At 49.4% G+C, this 23,407-nt stretch overlaps 1 long non-coding RNA gene across 2 annotated transcripts in view; it reads left to right on the forward strand.

Moving 5' to 3' along the window:
* Positions 1-18,793, forward strand: part of LOC134729097 (uncharacterized) — a 42,782-nt gene extending 23,989 nt beyond the window's left edge. The window contains exons 2-4 of one of the 2 annotated variants that reach the window (XR_010109967.1): positions 2,704-2,844; positions 4,834-4,964; positions 17,564-18,793. This is a non-coding gene — a long non-coding RNA (uncharacterized LOC134729097). The remainder of the gene's footprint in view (positions 1-2,703; positions 2,845-4,833; positions 4,965-17,563) is intronic. The other variant, XR_010109968.1, reaches the window with a different exon arrangement.
* Positions 18,794-23,407: the final 4,614 nt, after the last annotated feature.

The raw sequence follows: 23,407 nt of genomic DNA on the forward strand, positions 1-23,407 counted from the left end.
GTCTCTTCCTCTGACTGCTCCTAGATTAGTTGCTTCTCCGTCTTCAGCCCAGTTGTAAGCAGCGCGGCTGACCTTGGGAAGAAGATCGGGGATACTTGCAGAGCAGACCACAGTGAAGGTGGGAATGAAGGGTACCCATGGCTAAAGCAGGGGAGGAGAAATGCCTTATCAGGAGCAGGGGTTCAAGGAAGCAGGGCTGGCGGGCAGGGGGCTGCCAGGCCCCACTGGTCGGACTTGGGCACCCCTCCTTGGTCTTCAGTTGGCTATCTCGGGGCCCACAGGGGAGGTGGAGGGGCGCACTGCCTCCACGGGAAGAATTTATATGACCTCCCTTCAGCGCCCCCCGAGTATCAGAGTCCCTCTGGGAGGCACTGGGAAGCTGGAGCTGCGTCCTTGGGCGGGAACCGGCAGCTGCGGACCCACACCTTGGGTGAATTGCAGACGCTGTTTCCTCCGGTTGGGGCTTCCGGCCCCCGCGTCTCAGTTCACCCGCAAAGGGTCCCCAGTTCAACGCTAATTCAAGGGTGAAGAAGCAGCTACTGGAAATACAGCTCGGAGGCCTTTGGGGTGGGCCACAGGTGCAGCTGGCCAATCGCAGGCTAGCAGGTGGTTCCCCAGTTTTTTAAAGGTGCTGCCGCGAGGCACTGCAGACCCCCTAGTTCTCTCCCAGCGGCTGCCGGTGTTGGAGTGGATCTGAGCGGATCCCTGCATCGCCATCTACGGCGATGGCATCCGCCAGAGGCAGGGTCGAATCGCCCGAGCTGTCTGGGCCGTGCTTCCCTTCAGCTGGCCGGAAGAGGCGTCGGGGGCTGCTCCCTAACAGCTCCCTGGGCAACGGATCAGAGAACACTAGCCCGGCCCGGAGTCCCCGCAGCCTGCGTGGCCTGGACGGGGTGGCGGGGGCCGTCCGGGCGCCGGCGCTGCGGGCGCTGATTGCGGGCGCCTACTGGGCCCTGTGCACTGTAGGCCTGGTGGGCAACGTGCTGGTGCTAGTCCGGGTGAGGTCCCAGCAGCGGCGCCGCCACTGGCTGCTCAATTGCTTCCTCCTCAACCTGGCAGCCACTGACCTGCAGTTTGTGCTAACGCTGCCCTTTTGGGCCGTGGACACGGTGCGCGACTTCAGCTGGCCCTTCGGGGGTGCCATCTGCAAGGTGATGCTGACGCTCACCGTGCTCAACATGTATGCCAGCATCTTCCTCCTCAGTGCCATGAGCGTGGCACGCTATTGCATTGTGACTGGCGCGCTGCCTCCGAGCCATCGGGGCGCATCACGGGCCAGCTGTGTGTGCTGCCTGCTCTGGGCTATGGCCGTCCTGGCTACGGCGCCCACCGCCCTGTTCGCCACGGCAGCTAGGGTGGGGGGAAAGCACTCGTGCCTGCTGCGCTTCCCCGCCGGCGGCCCCAAATGGCAGGTGCTCTACCACCTGCAGAAGATCGCAGTAGCCTTCGTGCTGCCGCTGGCCACGCTGGGCACCTGTTCGCTGCTGCTGCGCTTCCTGCGACTGTGGTGCGCACGCTGGCCGTCGAGGGTCAGGCGCCGACTGCGTTCCCGAGTCACCTGTGCGCTGGCCTGCGTGCTACTGGCCTTCGTGCTCTGCTGGCTGCCCAGCCAAGCGTTCACACTCTGAGGGGTGCTGATCAAACTGAACGCCATGCCCTTGGACCGCGCTTACTTCCTGGCTCAGGCCTACCTCTTCCCCGTCTCCATCTGCCTGACGCACTGCAACAACAGCCTCAATCCGCTGCTTTACTGCCTGCTGCGGCGCCACTTCCGACAGGGCCTTCGAGAGCTGTGTAGCTGAGCCCAGCGGCCAGTGCCCCTCCGAGCAAGCTCCCACGGCAGCGCCCCAGCGGCTGCACTCTCCCAATGAGGGACGCTTGTCGCTGCGTCAGTACCAAGGGCATGGGGTAAATTGGCTCATTTCGGGTTGGGGCGATGACGTCAAGAAGCAGGGTCCGACGTCAAGGCCGGTATTCTGGGGTCTCTCAGAAGGTCAGGGTTGGTCCATTGGTGGAGATTACTTAAGATTGAGAGTTCACCATTAATCTGTGTATCCTAAGGTGAGTCCTATCTCCCCTGGCTTCAGTTTCCCCATTTGAAAAGTTTGGGGATGAGATGAATCCTGGGGACTCTGCCAGGTCTAGCACTTTGATCCTCCTAGCACAGCCTTCGCAAACAGTATGAGCTCCATTCATTGCACTTTAAGGGACTTAACTGTCCTGGCTTCTGTTTTGTTTCCTTTTTATTTTTAGGAGGGAGCTCCCAGGGAGAGGTCTGGGCCATTTTTGGAAACCTACAATGGAGGAACATCAGGCTCAAAGACAGCCCTCAATGGCTGAAGATTTCTGAGCTTTCATCTTTAAGACCTTCCTGTTACATGTCCTCTTAAGATCCTGGGGACTTGGCTGACCCCAAGCAGCACTGATTCATCAGTATGCTGACTCTGAGAGTGCTAGATGTTGCATGAAAAGGGGCTGCAAGAAACAGCCAGAGGGCTGGAGCTGTGCAGTTTGGAGAAGGGGACAGGGTAGTCACCCTCTCCTACCCCCAGGCTGGATGAAGCAGCAGTGGCCCGGGTGGCCACAGAGGGCAGAACTGGGACCAGTGGTAGAAAAGTCATAGGAAGCAGATTTCAATCCTAATTATGACAGAGTTTTTCCATTTTTGAGCAACTGAGCCTCATGAGCTCCCTGTCTTTGAAGGTATTCCAGCAGAGAGTAGCTGATCACTTACCAAGAATGTTGGAGACAGAATTGGTGCATCTAGTGGGGCTGTGGAGTGACTAGATGATTTCTGCAATTCCTTTTAGCCTGGAGACCCTGCACCTGATATGAGACCAGGTAGTAGTATAACTTCAGTGTTTGCGTGATGTAAGCCTTAGCAGTCAGCATCCTCTCTTCCCCTGCTCCCCAAAAGCACCTGAAGGTTAATCTAAAGACAGCCAAGTTAAATCCTTTCTCTGGTAGGCAGCACTTGAGCCTCATATTGATGCAGAGCCACCATAAAGCAGCATTCTCAATATACATCACTCGAGATTAGATGGCCAGAGGTCAGAATTTAATTTGCATACTTGCAAAAAGACCTGCTCATAAATTTCATGCCTGATGCGTTGAATGGAGAAAGACTTGATGCTTGAACATAGAGGGGAAAACACATTCCACAATGCCTGCTGTCCAAGCAAGGAGCCTACACAGGACCTTGTGTCAACCCAAATGTCTACAGATGTATCATCCCAGAGCAGCCCGAATTGGGGGCGATGCCCGTAGCTAGCGCCTGATGGAATAAGAGTGCCTGAACTGATTGGTGTGGATGATACTATTATTCCTTCAAAGTACTCCAGATGGAAGAATCTTAGCTCCTATTGTAGCGGTTGTCTTAAAAGGAAAGTTATATTTTTGGAAAGAAGAAAACACAGTGTCAGTTCTAGGAGTCAGGAAACATTTAAAAAATAAAGAAAGAAGAGAATGCAGTGGTTCACAGGTAGCTCTAAACCTTGATTATTTTTCTTGGTGTTCTTTTTTTTTTGAGATGGAGTCTCACTCTGTTGCCAGGCTGGAGTGCAGTGGCACGATCTCGGCTCACTGCAACCTCCACCTCCTGGGTTCAAGCAATTATCCTGCCTCAGCCTCCTGAGTAGCTGAGACTACACTACTGGCACGTGCCACCATGCCCAGCTAATTTTTGTATTTTTAGTAGAGACGGGTTTCACCATGTTGGCTAGGATAGTCTCGATCTCTTGACCTTGTGATCCACCCGGCTCGGCCTCCCAAAGTGCTGGGATTGCAGGTGTCTGAGCCACCGTGCCCGGCCTTTCTTGGTGTTCTTTTTAAAGTGAGTCATGGCCGGGCACAGTGGCTCACACCTATAATTCCAGCCCTTTGGGAGGCCGAGGCCAGCAGATCACCTGAGGTCAGGAGTTCAAGACCAGCCTGGCCAACATGGTGAAATCTTGTCTCTACTAAAAATACAAAAATTAGCCGGGTGTGGTGGCACATGCCTGTAGTCCCAGCTCCTCTGGAGGCTGAAGCAGGAGAATTGCTTGAACCCAGGAGGTAGAGGTTGCAGTGAGCCAAGATCGCACCATTGCACTGCAGCCTGGGGGACAAGAGCAAAACTCTGTCTCAAAAAAAATAAAAAATAAAAATAAATGAAGTGAGTCATTTGTAGCTCATTTCTCCCTCAAGTGCAGGGGTATGTGTTTTGTGGGAGCAATAGGAGGGAGAATTCCCTACTGATGCTTTCCCCTATCTTCCTGCAGCCTATTCCCTGAGTTAGAACCAGTCCTAAGAATGAAAAGAGTGCTGAGGCGGGAGAATCGCTTGAACCCGGGAGTCAGAGGTTGCAGTGAGCCAAGATCGTGCCCCCGCACTCTAGCCTGGGCAACAGAGTGAGACTCTGTCTCAAAAAAAAAAAAAAAAAGAATTAAAAGGGTGGAGGCCAGGCGCAGTGGCAATGGCTCATCGCCTGTAATCCCAGCACTTTGGGAGGCCGAGGCGGGCGGGTCACCTGAGGCCAGAAGTTCCAGATCAGCCTGGCCAACATGGTGAAACTCCATCTCTACTAAATATATATATATATATATATATATAACTTAGCCAGGCATGGGGGCACCTGCCTGTAATGCCAGCTACTAGGGAGGCTGAGGCAGGAGAATCACTTGAACCTGGGAGCAGAGGTTTCAGTGAGCCAAGATCATGCCACTGCATTCCAGCCTAGATGACAAAGTGAGACCCTGTCCCCCACCCTCCAAAAAAGAAAGAAAGAATACCTTATTAAATAGAACTCCAGGGTAACAGTCACTTTTTTTTCTTTTTCTTTTTTCTGTCTTTGAGATGGAGTTTCACTCTTGTTGCCCAAGCAGGAGTGCAATGGCGTGATCTGGAACCTCCACCTCCCAGGTTCAAGCGATTCTCCTGCCTCAGCCTCCTAAGTAGCTGGGATTGCAAGTGCCCGCCACACCCAGGTAATTTTTTTTTCTTTTCTTTTCTTTTTTTTTTAGACAGAGTCTTGCTCTGTCTCCAGGTTGGAGTGCAGTGGCACCATCTCGGCTCACTGCAACCTCCACCTCCCGGGTTCAAGCGATTCTCCTGCCTCAGCCTCCCAAGTAGCTGGGACTACAGGCGCCTACCACCACGACTGGCTAATTTTTGTATTTTTAGTAGAGACAAGGTTTCACCATGTTAGCCAGGATGGTCTCGATCTCCTGACCTCATGATCTGCCCGCCTCGGCCTCCCAAAGTCCTGGGATTACAGGTGTGAGCCACCACTCCTGGCCTACGCCCAGCTAATTTTTGTATCTTTAGTAGGGACGGGGTTTCATCATGTTGCCCAGGCTGGTCTCAAACTCCTGACCTCAAGTAATCCGCCCACCTTAGCCTCCCAAAGTGCTAGGATTACAGGTGTGAGCCACTGATCCTGGCCAACAGTCACTTCTAAAACCATTCTCTTTAAAGAATATTGCAGAAAGCTATGCCAGTTACTCCATAAACACCATATAGTGGACAGTAGGGTGTGGAGGCAAAGGCATTCGACTTGGAGTCAGCCTGGTCAGAAGCCCCTACTCTGCCTTGCCCTGTGACCTTAAGCAAGTAACTTTGCCTCTCTGAGCCCCAGTTTCCTCATCTACAAAATGAGAAAAGTTGAGAATTCCTTGTGCATTTTTTCAGATCAGTGGTTAATTTTTACCCACTCTGTATTCTTTTCTAATTACTCTTTATGCACAAATTGTTTTTGGGTCATTTCTTGCCACAAAGTTGAGATCCTAGAAAATAGTGAACTTTTAGTTTCTGAATGTTTTCTTTTATCAAGGTCAGGGTGAAATTTTATTGGCTTTTGTTATAAAAGCATCAGTGGCTCACCCAGAAGAGGACTGGCTCTTAAGAGGGGAAGATCAAATAAATACACATATTGCCAGTACTGGACTATGGGCCCAGTTCTGAGCTGTGCTCTTGAGTCCTCTGGGAACTGTGCTACAGCGTGGACATGGGTCTCTGGTGTGCCTCCAAAGGAAGGCATGGGGTTACATGGAGAAGATGGTCTGGATAGGGCGGCTGGAAGAGTGAGTAGAGAAGAGAGACACAAAGGAAATGCATGCAGAGAAATGCAGAGTACGTGAGATTTCTGAAGGAAAGAACAAACCCCAGAGCTTGTAAAAGTGCCATGAGCTGGCATTTATTGAGCACTTGACAATGCGGCAGGTGCAGCACTTTGTGTATGTTTAACCTTCACAAATGTTTTGAGTGCATCATATTATTTATGCTGTATGGAAGAAGCTGAGGCTCAGAGAGGTTATGAAATTGCCCATGGTCACACAGCTTATAAGGTGGCATAGCAAGTGTTTCAGTTCACAGCTCCCTGATTCTGAAGTCCAAACTCTTGGGGTTTTTCATTTGTTTTGTTTTGTTTTGTTTTTGTTTTTGTCCTTGAGGCAGGGTCTCTGTTGCCCAGATTGGAGTACAGTGGTGCAATCATGGCTAACTGCAACCTAGACCTTCTAGGCTCAAGTGATCCTTCCACCTCAGCTTCCCTGGTAGCTGGGACCACAGGCACATGACACCATGCCCAGCTTTTATTTTATTTATTTTTATCTTATTTATTTATTTATTTTTGAGACAGAATTTTGCTCTTGTTGCCCAGGCTGGAGTGCAACAGTGTGATATTGGCTCACTGCAACCTCCATCTCCCGGGTTCAAGTGATTCTCCTGCCTCAGCCTCCCTAGTAGCTGGGATTACAGGCATGCACTACCACGTCGGGCTAATTTTGTACTTTTAGTAGAGATGAGGTTTCACCATGTTAGTCAGGCTGGTCTTGAACTCCTGACCTCAGGTGATCCATCTGCCTCGGCCTCCCAAAGTGCTGAGATTACAGGGGTGAGCCACTGCACCGGCCTTATTTTACCTTATTTTATTTTATTTTGTACTGAGACAGAGTCTCACTATGTTGCCCAGACTGGTCTTGAACTTCTGGGCTCAAGCAATCCTCCCACCTTGGTCTCAAAAAGTGCTGAGATTACAGGTATGAGCCACTGCGCCTGGCTCCAAACTCATAATCACTAATGGCTCATCTGCCAGGTGCCAAGAAGGGGAGCAAAGTGCTTTAAAAGGCCAAATAAGAACTTATATCCTGTGCATAGAGGCAACAAAGGAGCCAGGTGCCTGGGAAAAGAATAGGTGCTCTGGGTGAATGAATGAATGGTGGCTGGGTTGGTGTTGGTGTCAGATGCTGCAGAGGAGGGGAGGAGGGTGAGAAGCAGTGTCCTGAGCAAATCATAAGCATGTGTGATATTGTCATTCATCCCAGCACATCCCAGTCCCCTCAGCGGCAAATGGGGGAGGGGTGGGAGGGGCAGCTCTCCATCTCCTGCACCCCCTCCAAGAGGGCAAATGTGGGTGGGTAGCAAAAGAGCATCTTCAGCTCACAGAGGTGTCCCCCACCTCTCACAGCAGCCTGGCTTCTGCAGGCTAGGCCCTGTCAAGATTTCTGTGCTGAATTCTCTCCTGAAGAGGGCAGGCTGCTTCTCTGAGCTCCCCACCCTAAGTCACACAGCCTTGCTGGCGTGGAGCCCCTCCTGACTCTGGCCACCTTTGTCTTTTCCCCTTCAGACAGGACAGCAGCTGAGCCTTTCTTTCTCTTCTATTCCACCTCACTCCTTCCCCTCTGTGGAATCTTCCAGGTGTTGGAACCTCAGGCAGAAATGTTCTAGTCCTGGCCTGGTGCGGTGGCTCACGCCTGTAACCCCAGCACTTTGGGAGGCCAAGGTGGATGGATCACCTAAGGTCAGGAATTCGAGACCAGTTGGCTAACATGGTGAAACCCCGTCTCTACTAAAAACACGAAAATTAGCTGGGCATGGTGGCAGGCGCCTGTAACCCCAGCTACACCAGAGGCTAAGACACGAGAATCACTTGAACCCAGGAGGAGGAGGCGGAGGCTGCAGTGAGCCAAGATTGGCACTCCAGCCTGGGCGATGGAGGGAGACTCTGTCTCAAAAAAAAAAAAAAAAAGAAAGAAAAAACTATTCTAGTCTTTTCCTCAGCCCCAGCCTGCTCTCTTGGGGGCCCTTGTATTCCCACTTCGTGCCCCCTGCTCCACCCCCGTGTGTCCTGTGCCCTTTCTCTGTCTGTATTGTGGCTGTCACTCTCCACTCCCGGGCACCCTGCACTTCCTCTGGCCTACCTGGCTCCCCCGGCACAGTGCTTTGCCTGTGAAGTATAGAAACCTGAATGCTGAGTATGTTTTCCTGTCTTCTTTTCAATTATGAACTGTCAATGTCTGTGTCTGACTTTTGCTTGAATTGCTTATACAGTAGGTTCTCAATAAATAACCAATATGTGAGTGCACTCTACATGGTACATCCTCACTCTCCAGTTCGCCTGTGTATGATGCTGTCTTCGGTCTCTTTCCTCATTCCCTTAGCCTGAGCAGAGTCTGCCAAAGCCTCACATAGATTGCAGAAGGCTGCTTCTAAAATCCAAGCTCTTGAGGAATGGGCCAGCTGGCCTGAGTCTTCTCTGGCACTCACATTTGTTCAGCCTGCCACATTCCCCTTTATGTCATCATCTCAGTTAATCCTCATAGCATCTTTGGGAGCTGGATCTCATTATTATTCCCATCTCCTGGAGGAGCAAACTGAGGCTTCAAGCAGAGGAGTGGCATACAGCTGCTCCTGTATGCCACAGAGCTGTAACAACAGAGCTGAGAGACAATCCTAGGTCCCCCACCCTGCACTGCCTTTAATAAGAGTTGTCAGACAGGAGTTAATCAAGACAGAAATGATTAGAGTAAATGTGGAGGTGACTGATGGCTTGCTACTTTCTATAGTTGTTTTATTTTATTTATTTATTTATTTTTGAGATGGAGTCTCACTCTGTCGCCCAGGCTGGAGAGCAGTGGTGCTATCTTGGCTCACTGCAACCACTGCCTCCTGGGCTGAAGCGATTCTCCTGCCTCCCGAGTAGCTGGGACTACAGGCACACCTGGCTAATTTTTGTATTTTTAGTATAGGTGGGGTTTCACCATGTTGGCCAGGCTGGTCTTAAACTCCTGACTTCAGGAGATCTGCCCGCCTCGGCCTCCCAAAGTGCTAAGATTACAGGTGTGAGCTACCACATCCGGCCAACAGTTGTTTTATCTTAATAGAGCCTGTCCTAGAGGCTTTTGGATTTGTAGGGGTTGCTTGAGGAGGGTGGACTTGGGTTTGCAGCAGAGGCTTCAAGATACTGTCCGAGAAATGGAGTCTTGACCACTGACAGATATAAGGCCACTCCTGGCTAAATTCCAACCTCCCAGGACAGGATGGGAGAGAAGCAGAGCAGGGAAAACCAGATCACAGCAGCTGGAGGAATAGGTGGGAGGTGAGAAGAAGAGTCTGCGATGTCAGCACATGGGAGGCGAGGAGCTGAGACTGCAAATGCAGACAGCCCTTTCAACATGACCTGGTATGGAGAAAGAGAATGGGAAGTTGCCATAGGTTTGTGAGAGAAGCAGGTGGCTCTTTAGGTACTAGTGGGAAGGAGCCAGTAGAGCAGAAGAGGCTGAAGACAGAAAAGAGAGGAGACCATGGAAGAGTGAGCACTTGCGGGGGATGAGAACACCTGGAGTTATTAAGGGGGCTGGGGGAGGTAGTTGTAGATAGCATGAACCCCAAGATTGACAAACATATTTGAAAGAAGATGCTATTGTGCATTGAATTGTGTCCCCCCACCTCCAAAAAAATATGTTGAAGTCCAGCCCAAGATTAGAAGTATGGGAGTGGCCCCACATGGTCTAACAGGGAGCCACAGCAGAGGTTTTGGGCTCAAGGAGGCTAGTTGACTGGGAAGGACAGACAGTGTGAAAGTGAAGGTGGCTCTGGTTGCAGTACAGGTAGTGTGGCATGGAGGAGAAAGCATGAGCACTGTCACTTCTGGGCTGTGCATTCGGTTGTGAGTGAAGCATGCCTTTTAAAAATATTTTTTTCCTTTTTTTGAGACAGAGTCTTGGTCTGCTGCCCAGACTGGAGTGCAGTGGCACAATCTCAGCTCACTGCAACCTCCACGTCCTGGTCTCAAGTGATTCTCTTGCCTCAGCCTCCCGAGTAGCTGGGATTATGGGTGAGCACCACCAAGCCCAGCAAATTTTTTTAGTTTTAGTAGATATGGGATTTCACCATGTTGGCCAGACTGGTCTTGAACTCCTGACCTCAAGTGATCCACCCACCTTGGCCTCCCAACATGCTGGGATTACAGGCATGAGCCATCATGCCCGGCCAAAATCTTGAGTTTTGTCTTCAAAAGTAGTCTAGTTGGTTGTCTGCTGCCTACTGTATACAAGTTTATTTTACAGCAAAAAAGAATGATCCCCTTCCCCCATCCTCAAGTGACTGATGCTCTTGAAAGATACTCCAACTATATCCTGAGTAGCACTATGGAGAGCCCCAGTCTGAGAAGCATGAACTTTGAGAAGCAAGGTAAAGCTCAGAATCCTTTGTCTCCCCCATGGCCTTGGTGTGGCCCAGGCTCCCTCTCCAGTCTTCTCTGGCTATGCCCCTCATGCCTGTGCCCTGAGCAAATCCACTTCCTGCTCTTCCTTCTGCCTGGAGTGCCAGTCCTGCCCTGCCCTGCTGGGTGGGAGGTGTTCTCGGGCTCCCACAGTCCCTTGTGTATCCGGTACTGTGGTGCTCCGTTGTCATGGCTGCTGATCCCTAGACTCAGCGCCCTGAGTCAGAACCCGCTTCCCTTTTTGGCCTTCTTGCCTCTCAAAGCATTTTTTATCACCTCTTTTAAAGCACTCAGGTTCCACAGACAGTGATTTGGGCCTGATGGAGTTAATGTTTTAGACCCCCAGATACGGCAGGTTTGTACTAAGTCATGCACTTGTTCAGGCTTCCTCTGGTTCCTGGGGGCCCTGAAGAGCACCTGCCACAGGGTACTTCTGGTTCCATCCCTTGTGGGCATGGCCCCCCTTCCTGGGCTGAGCAGGAGCTTCTGGAAGCTGGGACCATGCTTCTGTTGTCTGTGTGTGTCTCGCCCACAACAGCCTCTGGCCTGGAGTGGGCAGTGGAATATTCCTTGCTGAAATGGAAATGTGTGTGGCCCTGGCTCTTGACCTTTCCCCTTTAAGTTTCTCTGCTCTTAACTCCTTGATTAAAATGTCAAGTAAGCAGGGATCTGTAAACCCATTTTTAATTCCATGGGGAGTGGAACAGGGCTCCATTTTAAATGCCCTTCTGCTGTGGCTGGCATGAATAATCATCTCCTAAATGACACCCTTTGAGAATGGAAAAAGTAAGACTCTGTGCGGGGAGTAGGGGAGGCCACCCCTGCAGGGATCTAGTGGTTGCTGTGGTTTTTCAGCACTGCCCCAGGGAGTTGGGAATATAGGCAAGGGACCAAAAATGCTATTAATCAACAAAACATTGGTTCAGAAACTGTGGAACGTGTAAGCTAGAAGCATCCTCAGGGGTGCTTTCGAATGCCTCCCCCCAACTTTTTTTCGTTGTTGTTGTTGAGATGGAGTCTTGCTCTGTTGCCCAGGCTGGAGTGCAGTGGTGCGATCTCGGCTCACTGCAACCTCTGCCTCCCAGTTCAATGATTCTCCCGCCTCAACCTCCCCAGTAGCTGGAACTACAGGTGTGCACTACCACGCCTGGCTAATTTTTGTATTTTTAGTAGAGACAGGGTTTCACCATGTTGGCCAGGCTGATCTAGAACTCCTGACCTCAGGCAATCCGCCCACTCAGCCTCCCACAGTGCTGGGATTACAGGCATGAGCCACTACGCCCGGCCTAAATGCCCCTATTTTAGAGATGGGGAAATTGAGGTCCAGGGAGGGAGGCTGCTGTCCGAGGATACACAAGGAAGAGATGTCACAGCCTGCCTCTCAGTCTGACAGAGTCCCAGGAGGAAGCCAGGCCACCCCGGACAGGGTGACCAAGCATCCGGTTTGCTTGGGACTGAGGGAATTCCTGGCACCTGGAACTTTCATTGCTAACACTGAGACAGCCTCAGGCAAACCCCAATGGTGGGTCATGGTTTCTCTCTCTGGCTATAAAGCCTTCCAGACGAGTTCTAGAAGAGTGAAAAGGCAGAAGTATCTGAGGCCCAGTCTGTCACTTGGACCCAGCAGGACCAGTGGTCCAGCTGGCAGTGAGGTGGGCCGCCAGGCCTAAGGTGGCTGAGGCTCTAAAGCTTCCCAGTGTCTGCCTTGCTGGGCACTTCCCTCTGGGCCTCCAGCTCTGCCCGTCTTTGACTGTTGTGCTCTGTCTGTACAAAAGACACGATTTTTAAAATCTCTCTTGGGCTGTTTAACTTTGATCTCTGTAAACATTTATTTCAATAAATGTACATCCACATGGTATGTATTTTGAGAGGTTCAGTTTAGCAACGTGCTGGCAAGTCTTTCTGATGTTTTGCAGCTTGGGGAAATCCAGCTAGCTCAGTTCCGTGCTCTCTGTGTGACATCTGTCTGTAAATTCCTGCATCTCTCTGAGTCTTGGTTTCCCCATGTGTGAAGTGAGAAATGCAAGTATCTACCTTGTTGAGTTGCTCTGAGAAGTAAAGAGAAACAACTGCAAATTGCCTGGACGTAGTAAGCACTCAGTAAAAGGTAGCAGTTCTTTTTTTTTTTTTTTTAACTTTTTTTGTTGTTTTGAGTCTTGCTCTGATGTCCAGGCTGGAGTGCAGTGGTGTGATCTCTATTCACTGCCACCTCCGCCTCCTGAGTTCAAGTGATTCTCCTGCCTCAGCTTCTTGAGTAGTTAGGATTACAGGTGCATCTCATCACACTCAGCTAATTTTTGTATTTTTTGTAGAGACAGAGTTTCACCATGTTGGCCAGGCTGGTCTTGAACTCCTGTCCTCAATTGATCCGCCTGCCTCGGCTTCCCAAAGTGCTGGGATTGTAGGTGTGAGCCACTGCACCTGGCCAAAAGGTAGCTCTTCTTATCTCGACTCCCTGGTGGCTCTAGGTCTAGTTGGTCCTTGCCTTTGAGGTATGGGGGAGTCAGCCAGGGATTAGTGAAGGCACTGGAATTCTCTATGGATGGAAATTTAAGATTTTTCCTCCTGGCTCCTGCAGGTTCAGAACTTAACTCTGCTGTTAAATATGCATTAGTTTCCATGCAGAGGAAACTAATAGGCTTTTCACCAGAGCTTCTTTTCTCCTTAAATTCTCAGAACAGAGCTGGATTCTGAAGGAGGCTCATGTCTTCTCTATACAGAGCTGCCATAATCCAACAGTAAGGAAGACTGGACGTGGGCAGGTGGAGGTGGAGTAAATGGAGGGGAGCAGGGCTGTGGCCTGGGCATCAGGAGACAGGGCTTGTCCCAAGTCTGCCCCTCATGTGAGTGATGTAAGGAAAGCCCTTTCCTCTCTGGGCCTCTGCTTCCCCTCTGTGAGATAAGTAGGTCAGAGTCAGTGATCTCTAAGGCTCTATCTAGGTCTTGATTCTTTGACTCTAGGCTCCTACATCCAGCCCCATGCTACATACACAGTATACATTGATAAAGATGACATTTAATGATTGTTTGTTTAATGAATTGATATATGGGGCGGGGGACGTTGCTGACACTCATGGGGACTTTGACCCTTACCATTCTCTTCCGTGGGGAGGGTCTGGCCCTAGTGTGACATTCACTTTTTTTTTTTTTTTTGAGACAGATTAGCACTCTGTCACCCAGGCTGGAGTGCAGTGGCACGATCTCAGTTCACTGCAACCTCCGCCTCTTGGGTTCCAGCGATTCTCCTGCCTCAGCCTCCCGAGTAGCTGGGATTACAGGTGCCCACCACCACGCCCAGCTAATTTTTGTATTTTTTAGTACAGACAGGGTTTCATCATGTTGGCCAGGCTGGTCTTGAACTCCTGACCTCAGGTGATCTGCCCGCCTTGGCCTCTCAAAGTGCTGGGATTACAGGCGTGAGCCACTGTGCCCCGCCATATTCATTTATTTGCTATCCATCCCTGGCAGCACAGTCCTGAAGAGAAGTGTTGAGGGTCAGGATGTCTGTCTCCCCTCCCTGGGGTCCCAACCCTGACTTTCTCCTTCCAGGGGAGGAAACTTCTCTTCCAACTTAGCTCCTCTGGAAAGCAACCAAGAAACTTCAACTCCTTTTATTCAAACAAACTGGCCTGTAGACCAAGGCTGCCCTACCTGATCTCTAGTGTACCTGCAGGAGTGACTCTGGTTAGCCCAGGATGTTCAGGGCCCTGGTGGCAAGAATGGCCTGGACAAAAGAGCGGCTCAGGAGCTCTGCTGTTCTTAGAATAGATGGGGTGGGCTCGCCTTCCAGCTCAGGCTTCCCTGTGGGAGCTCTCACATAAACTCACTGCACTTAAACTCTTTGCAACTGTTCCAAATCAAAAGGCGAGGTTCTCAATTCATACAGCAAAAGTTAGATGATGACAGTCAGTGTTTCCACTGGGAAGAAATGGGATTATCCATCCTCATTCACTGGCCACAGCCAGTCTTCCTTCTGTTTCTCCTCCTATGATCAGCTCTTCCCCCATTTGGGGCTTTCACTCTTTTCACTTCTGTCTCTCCAGGACATTCTGCCCCTCATCTCCTGCCTCAGGTGACAGCCTTCGGGTCTCAGCTGAAATGGCACTTCTTCAAAAAGGTCTTCCCTGACCTCTAGTCTAAAATAGGTGTCTCTACCACAGTTTTCCTTTGAGTTCTCTGTGCTTTTCCAAAATAATACTCACTGGCATTGGTATTTCTTTTTTTGTTTGTGTGTGTCTAGTCCAAGTTTCCCCTACTACAGTCAATGCTTATGGGGCAATGCCTTGTCTTTTTCATCCCTACATCCCTAATATCTGGTCATCTTTTCATTTCTTACAATCTCTTTTTCCCCCTTTTTTTTGTATTAATAGTCTCACCAGCTTTCTTTTCTTTTTTCTTTTTTTTTTTTTTTTGAGACCAGGTCTCACTCTGTTGCTCGGGCTGCAGTGGTGTGATCATAGGTGCCTCGAACTCCTGGGCTCAAAACAATCCTCCCACCTCAGCCTCCCCAGTAGCTGGGACTACAGGTGCATGCCACCAAGCCCAGCTAATTTTCTTTTTTTTTTTTTTTTTTTGAGACGGAGTCTCACTCTGTCACCCAGGCTGGAGTGCAGTAGCGAGATCTCAACTCACTGCAAGCTCCGCCTCCTGGGTTCAAGCGATTCTCCTGCCTCAGCCTCCTGAGTAGCTGGGATTACAGGCGCCTGCCACCACACCTGGCTAATTTTCGTATTTTTAGTACAGACGGGGTTTCACCACGTTGTTCAGGCTGTTCTCGAACTCCTGACCTTGTGATCCGCCCTCCTTGGCCTTCCAAAGTCCTGGGATTACAGGAGTGAGCCACTGCCCCTGGCTTTTTTTTTTTTTTTTTGAGACGGAGTCTTGCTCTGTTGCCCAGGCGGGAGTGCAGTGGCACAATCTTGGCTCACTGCAACCTCTCACCTCCCAGGTTCAAGCAATTCTCCTGCCTCAGCCTCCTGAGTAACTGGGATTACAGGTGCACACCACCACGCCTGGCTAATTTTGTATTTAATTCTCTTATTTTAATTTTTTTTTGTAGATATGGGGTCTTACTATGTTGCCCAAGCTAACCAGCCAGCTTTCTTTTAGTTAGATGTTGTTAGGCATATTTTTATCTGTGTCTATTTTAGGTGTTTCTCTTATAAACTTGGTTTTGTTTTACTTTTAATCCAGCTTGACAATTTTTGTCTTTTACCTTCCTAATTTAGTTCATTCACATTTATTATGGTTTTCACTGTAATGGCTAGATATGTTTCTATCATATTTGATGCTTTATCATTATCTTTGTTTTTCTATGTTTTAATTTCCTCTCTTTTCATTTGGATTTAATTATTTTTCTCATTTCATTTTTTCCCTCTAGTAGTTTGAAAGTAGTACACTCTATGTTTAGTTTTTTTAATGACTATCCTATAACGTTCAACATTTCTTCTTGAATCTCAAACTTATCGGAGGCTCATTTTCTCTTTTTCTGAACTATTTCCTTTAAACATGTCTTTAGTGAAGGTTTGTTGATAAACTTAATTTTTCTTTGTCTGAAAATGATCTGATTTCCTTATCATTCTTGAAATATAGCTTCATTAGTTTAATTGTATGTTGATTGTTCTTTTAATTCCAGCTCTTTGAAGACATTATTCTACTGTCTTCTGGTTTTCCATCCTTGCTTTTGAAAAGTCTGCTATCGATTTAATTGTTTTTTTTTGTTTTGTTTTGAGGCAGCGTTTCACTCTTGTTGCTCAGGCTGGAGTGCAATGGTACGGTCTCCACTCATTGCACCCTCTACCTCCCGGGTTCAAGCAATTCTCCTGTCTCAGCCTCCCGAGTAGCTGGGGTTACAGGCATGCGCCACCACGCCTGGCTAATTTTTGTATTTTTAGTAGAGACACGGTTTTACCAGGTTGGTCAGGCTGGTCTCAAACTCCTGACCTCAGGTGATCCATCCACCTCGGCCTCCCAAAGTGCTGGTGAGAGGTGACAGCGTGCTGGCAGTCCTCAGAGCCCTCGCTTGCTCTCGGCACCTCCCCTGCCTGGGATCCCACTTTGGCGGCATTTGAGGAGCCCTTCAGCCACCCACTGCACTGTGGGAGCCCCTTTCTGGGCTGGCCAAGGCTGGAGCCCACTCCCTCAGCTTGCAGGGAGGTGTGGAGGGAGAGGCGCGAGCGGGAACCGGGGCTGCGTGTGGCGCTTGTGGGCCAGCTGGAGTTCCGGGTGGGCGTGGGCTTGGTGGGCCCCGCACTCGGAGCAGCCAGCCAGCCCTGCTGGTCCTGGGCAATGAGGAACTTAGCACCCGGGCCAGTGGCTGCGGAGGGTGTACTGGGTCCCCCAGCAGTGCCGGCCCACCGGCGCTGTGCTCAACTTCTCGCCAGGCCTTAGCTGCCTTCCCGCCGGGCAGGGCTCGGGACCTGCAGCCCGCCATGCCTGAGCCTCCCACCCACTCCATGGGCTCCTGTGCGGCCCGAGCCTCCCCAAGGAGCACCGCCCCCTGCTCCACCGTGCCCAGTCCCATCGATCACCCAAGGGCTGAGGGGTGCGAGCGCACGGCGCGGGACTGGCAGGCAGCTCCACCTGCAGCCCCCCGTGCGGGATCCACTAGGTGAAGCCAGCTGGGCTCCTGAGTCTGGTGGGGACGTGGAGAGTCTTTATGTCTAGCTCAGGGATTGTAAATACACCAATCAGCACCCTGTGTTTAGCTCAAGGTTTGTGAATGCACCAATCGACACTCTGTATCTAGCTGCTCTGGTGGGGCCTTGGAGAACCTTTATGTCGAAACTCTGTATCTAACTAATGTGATGGGGACGTGGAGAACCTTTGTATCTAGCTCAGGGATTGTAAACGCACCAATCAGCCCCCTGTCAAAACAGGCCACTCGGCTCTACCAATCAGCAGGATGTGGGTGGGGCCAGATAAGAGAATAAAAGCAGGCTGCCGGAGTCAGCTTTGGTAACCTGCTGTTGTCTCCTTCAATACTGTGGAAGCTTTGTTCTTTTGCTCTTTGCGATAAATCTTGCTACTGCTTAGGTCCACGCTGCTTTTATGAGCTGTAACACTCACTGCGAAAATCTGCAGCTTCACTCCTGAGCCCAGCGAAACCACGAGCTCACCGGGAGGAACAAACAACTCCAGACGCGCTGCCTTAAGAGCTGTAACACTCACTGCGAAGGTCTGCACCTTCACTCTTGAGCCAGCGAGACCACGAGCCCACCAGAAGGAGGAAACTCCGAACACATCTGAACATCAGAAGGAACAAACTCCAGACGCGCCACCTTCAGAGCTGTAACACTCACCGCGAGGGTCCGCGGCTTCATTCTTGAAGTCAGTGATACCAAGAACCCACCAACTCCGGACACACTGGGATTACAGGTGTGAGCCACCGCGCCCGACTGATTTAATTGTTGATTTATTTTAGGTAATTTCTTTCTTCTCTCTGGCTGCTTTAAGTTTTTGTTTATTTTTTAAGAGACATGGTCTTGCTCTGTCATCCAAGCTGGAGTACAGTGGCCCAATCACAGAGCATAGCTCACTGCAGCCTCGAGCTCCTGAGCCGAAGTGATCCGCTCATTTCAGCCTCTCGAAGAGCTGGGCCTATGAGTGCACACCACCTCATCTGGCTAATTTATTTTATTTATTTTTTTTAGAATCTCGCTCTGTCGCCCAGGCTGGAGTGCAGTGGTGCAATCTCCGCTCACTGCAAGCTCCACCTCCCGGGTTCATGCCATTCTCCTGCCTCAGCCTCCTGAGTAGCTGGGACTACAGGCACCTGCCACCACGCCGGGGTAATTTTTTTTTTGTATTTTTAGTAGAGACAGGGTTTCACCGTGTTAGCCAGGATGGTCTCTATCTCCTGACCTCGTGATCTGCCCAAAGTGACCTCGGCCTCCCAAAGTGCTGGGATTACAGGTGTGAGCCACTGCGCCTAGCTATTTTATTTCATAGAAACAAGGTCTTGCTTTGTTGCTTACGTTGGCCTTGCACTTCTGGGCTCAAGCACCCCTCTTGCCTTGACCTCCCAAAGCGCTGGGATTGCCACAACACCTGGCTCCTTCCCATTTTTGTTAGTCTTTTGTTTCTTACTCATGTTTTCAAGTAGATCTTTTATTTCTTTAAGCTAAATGTTATTATAGTTTAATCATAGCAGCTTAAGTTTTATGGGCATAATTCTGCTGTCAGTCATGTCTGTTGATGTCACTTCTGATTGTGAGGTCATGTTTATACACACTTTATATCTAGGAATTCTTTGCCATCTGGGTTGAAGGTAGCCTTCACCAGAGAGATTTTCATTTACTTCTGCTATTTTTAATTAAGATACAGCTTGGGCAGGGCACAGTGACTCAGGCCTGTAATCCTAGCACTTTGGAAGGCAGAGGTGGGCAGATCAGTTGGGGTCAGGAGTTCAAGACCAGCCTGCCCAACATGGTGAATGAAATCCTGTCTCTACTAAAAATAGAAAAATTAGCTGGGCGTGGTGGTGTGCACCTGTAGTCCCAGCTACTCAGGAGGCTGAGGCAGGAGAATTGCTTGAACCTGGGAGGCAGATGTTGCAGTGAGCCAAGATCATGCCATTGCACTCCAGCCTGCATGACAGAGCAAGACTGTGTCTCAAAAACAAAAACAGAACAGCTGGTATTGTTTTGGACCACATCTTAGTACATGAAGTATATGCTTTAGGCCCTAAAACCATAAACCAAAGCCACACTATAGTTATGAATTCTCAACAGGAGACTTTTTTGCCCTGGTTGCCAGGGGCTGGGAGGAACTATGAAGAAAATGGTATAAAATTAGGTAGTGGTGGTGATTATTTACACACACACACACACACACACACACACACACACTAAAAACCATTGAATTGTACAATTTAATTAAACAGTTTATTCAATCTAATCCTCGAAACTGTCTCAGCCTCCCAAAGTGCTGGAATTACAGGCATAAGCCACCATGCCTGGCCTTTTTTTGTTTTGTTTTGTTTTGTTTTTTTAAGACAGGGTCTCACTTTGTCACCCAAGCTGGAGTGCAGTGGTGTGATCTTGGCAGGGGGATCACTTGAGTCCAGGAGTTCGAGATCAGCCTTGACAACATGGGGAAACCCTGTCTCTACAAAAAACACAAAAAATTAGCTGGGTGTGGTGGTGTGCACCTGTAGTTCCAACTACTCGGGAGGCTGACATTGGGAGGATCGCTTGAACCTGGGAGGCAGAGATTGCAGTAAGCTGAGATCACACCACTGTACTCCAGCCTGGGCGAGAGAGTGAGACCCTGTCCCCCCCACCACCCAAAAAAACGTTAGTTGCCAACATTTAAAAATCAGGAGTTGGCCGGGCATGGTGTCTCATGCTTGTAATCCCAGCACTTTGGGAGGCCGAGGCGGGCAGATCACCTAAGGTTGGGAGTTGAAGACCAGCCTGACCAACATAGAGAAACCCCGTCTCTACTAAAAATACAAAATTCCCCGAGCATGGTGGTGCATGCTAGTATTCCCAGCTATTCGGGAGGCTGAGGCAGGAGAATTGCTTGAACCCAGGAGGCGGAGGTTGCAGTGAGCAGAGATTGTGCCGTTGCACTCCAGCCTGGCGAACAAGAGTGAAACTCCATCTCAAAAACACAAAAAATCAGAAGTTTTAACTTAAAATCCAGATTTCCGGTTCCTTTCTAAATCAAGTCAGCAGAACCAGTGATCTTGGGCCTGCACATCCAGAAGTGGCTGCCCCTTTAGATCAGATATTTAAAAAAACCAGTCTCACAGGCACCTCTGGCCCTTCACTCATCCAGTCAATGGTAGACCTGGGCACCAGAGCTCTTAAAACTGTACATAAATCTCTATTCAGCCAATCAAGAAATTCTTCATAAGTCTCTCAAAGTGAAAGGTCACATTCAAGAACTCTTCAGCTGTGTGGTACATAATGGTAAGAGCGTGGACTTTGGAGCCTGACTGCTTTATCCAAGTTCCAGCTCTGCCATTTATTAGCTGTGTGACCTTGAGCAAGTTACCTAACCACTCTGTGCCTCAGTTTCTTCATCCTTGTAATGATGACAACACTCCCTCCTTCCAGGATGGTTATGAGGCTTACATGAGTTAACATACACGAAGTCTTAGGAAAGTCTCTGGGACATGCAAAATGAGAAGAAATACAGAAGGAAGTGACCATGGCATTGGTAACTGGAGGCTTTGAAGGTGTCCAGGACTGTGTGTGAAGCCCAGCACTGCCACTAGCTAGCTGTGCAGTATTGGACAAGTCATTTAGCCTTGCTGAGATCCTTTTAGTACTTGAAGGGCCTCCACGAAGTGGAGACTCCACAAATGGCTACTATGTTCATTAAGTGCCTGCTAAATCTTCTTGGCTTAATTCTGTAGCATTCACCAGCCCTGCTGCCCACCCCTTCCAGAGCTGGGGAATGGATATTGATCTGAAAGAGGCCTGAAAAGAACAAAGAGGTTCTGCCGGGCACAATGGCACCATTGTGAGCTCACAGGGCTCACAATTTCCTTTCTGTCCTTTCAACCTGAAGGGATGCCATTTGGGGCCTGGGTGGGAATGCGTGGGGGTCCATGCAGAATTCCACCAGCCGACTTCAGGGAAGGTCAAAGTTGTGCAGGATGCCAGAGAAGGGACAGCCTGCAGGATCCAGTGCAGCAGTCTCCTTGTTATGTAAATGGAGATCCTGGAACTCCAGTGGGAAGGAGACTTGCCTGGCACCACAGGGCAAATCAGCAGCAGACTTGCGGCTGGAACCAGAGCCTCACACGGGGGGCAGCAGGGAACCCCGCTGCTCCAGGCCATACATTCCCAAAGGACATTTGAAACATTTTGACTCTAGACATTTGACCTTTTCTCCTTACAGAGTTGTCTATTCTATCATTAAACACACTGACAAGATGCAGCAAAGCAGACATTTATTTTGCAACTTAAATAAATATTTAGAAAATATCTAAACCCTGATAATCTTGTTTTGTCATGTTTTCCCTTCCTTTTAAAATAACAGCTTATTAAGATAAAATTTACATACCACAAAGTTTGCCCTGTTAAATTGTACAATTCAATGGTTTTTAGTGTATATATGTGTGCAATCATCACCATTATCTAATTTTATACCATTTTCTTCATCCTTCCAGCCCCTGGCAACCATTAATCTACTTTCTTTTTTTTTTTCTTTGAAACGGAGTCTTGCTCTGTTGCCCAGGCTGGAGTGCAGTGGCGTGATCTGGCTCACTGCAACCTCCGCCTCCCGGGTTCAAGTGATCCTCCTGCCTTAGCCTCCCGACTTGCTGGCATTACAGGCACCCACCACCATGCCCAGCTAATTTTTTTTATTTTTAGTAGAGATAGGGTTTCACCATGTTGGCCAGGCTGGTCTCGAACTCCTGACCTTAGGTGATCCACCCACCTCGACCTCCCAAAGTGCTGGGATTACAGACGTGAACCACTGCGCCCGGCCATTAATCTAGTTTCTGTCTCTGTGGATCTGCCTCCTACATGGAATCATACAATATGTAGTCTTTCGTGACTGGCTTTTCTTCACAGAGTAGAATATTTTCAGAGTAGAATGTTTTCAGAGTAGAATGCTGTAGCATGTATTAGTACTTCATTTACTTTGTGTTTGAATAATATTTCATTATATAGAATATAATATTACAGAAGATTTTGTCTCTATTCATGAATTGATGGACATATGGTTTGTTTTCACTTTTTGGCAATTTTGAATAATGCTCCTATGAACGTTCGTGTACAAGTTTTAGTGTGGACACGTTTTCATTTCTCTTGGGTCGCTACCTAGGAGTGGAGTTGCTGGGTCATATGGTAACTCTATGCATAACCTTTTAAGGAACTGCCATACAATTTTCCAACTACACCATTTGACATTCCTACCAACAATGTATGAAGGTTCCAATTTCTCCCCATCTCTCCAACACTCGTTATGATCTGTCTTTTTCATGCTAGCAGCTTGGCAGCAGTGTGGCCTCTCCTTGCCTTTCAGGCTGCTCCCTTGTCCCTATCCCCACAATGCCCCTGAATCCGCCTTGGTTGCCCCCTCCCTTACAATCCAACCTTATGTGAACTACAATACCATCTCCTCAATGTGAATGAGATAACTGGAGAGCACATGACACCAAGTCCCTAATTTAATGGGCATCCCAGGCACGGTGGCTCATGCCTGTAATCCCAGCACTTTGGGAGGCCAAGGTAGATGGATCCCTTGAGACCAAGAGTTCCAGACCAGCCTGGACAACGTAGGGAAACCCCATCTCTACTGAAATAAACAAATATTAAAAAATAAAAATTAGCCAGGTGTGGTGGTGGGGACCTGTAGCCCTAGTCACTCTGTGATTCCAGCTACTAGGAAGGCTGAGGAGGAAAGATCTCTTGAGCTCAGGAGTTCAAGGCTTCAGTGAGCTATTATTGTGCTACCGCACTCCAACCTGGGTGATAGAGTGAGACCCTGACACTAAAATAAAAATAAATAAATGAATGAAAGAAAGAGAAAAAGGGCACCCATTAAGGGTAGAGCACAAGGTCCAGCTGAGTTCACAGATTGATGGGAGGAAGCCAAGTGCTCTACAGGTCAGGCACCACGTACCACACATATTCATTCATCCAGTCCTCACAATGCTCCTATGAGGTAGGTGGGCAATTTTCAATGTCCTATGGTTTTATGAGTGGCCTGGTCAGGATTTGAACCTAGGTGGTATCACTGGGTGCTTCCTCTCTGCACTAGCCATGGCAGAGGGACTGTGTTGAGTCAAAAGGGAGTATAGTCAAGTGTGGGTGCCTGAGAGAGCACATTTGCCTTCCTGGTAAGCTGTAAGGCCTTCCTGGAGGAGGTGCTTCCTGATAGAAGTCTTCCAGGATAGAGTTGAGAAAGGAGAGTGGGGAGCAAGTATTCCAAGGTAAGGGAGGAGTGCGCTTGGCATCCTGG

The sequence above is a fragment of the Pan paniscus genome, chromosome 16, assembly GCF_029289425.2.
Source record: "Pan paniscus chromosome 16, NHGRI_mPanPan1-v2.0_pri, whole genome shotgun sequence".
NCBI lineage: Eukaryota > Metazoa > Chordata > Mammalia > Primates > Hominidae > Pan > Pan paniscus.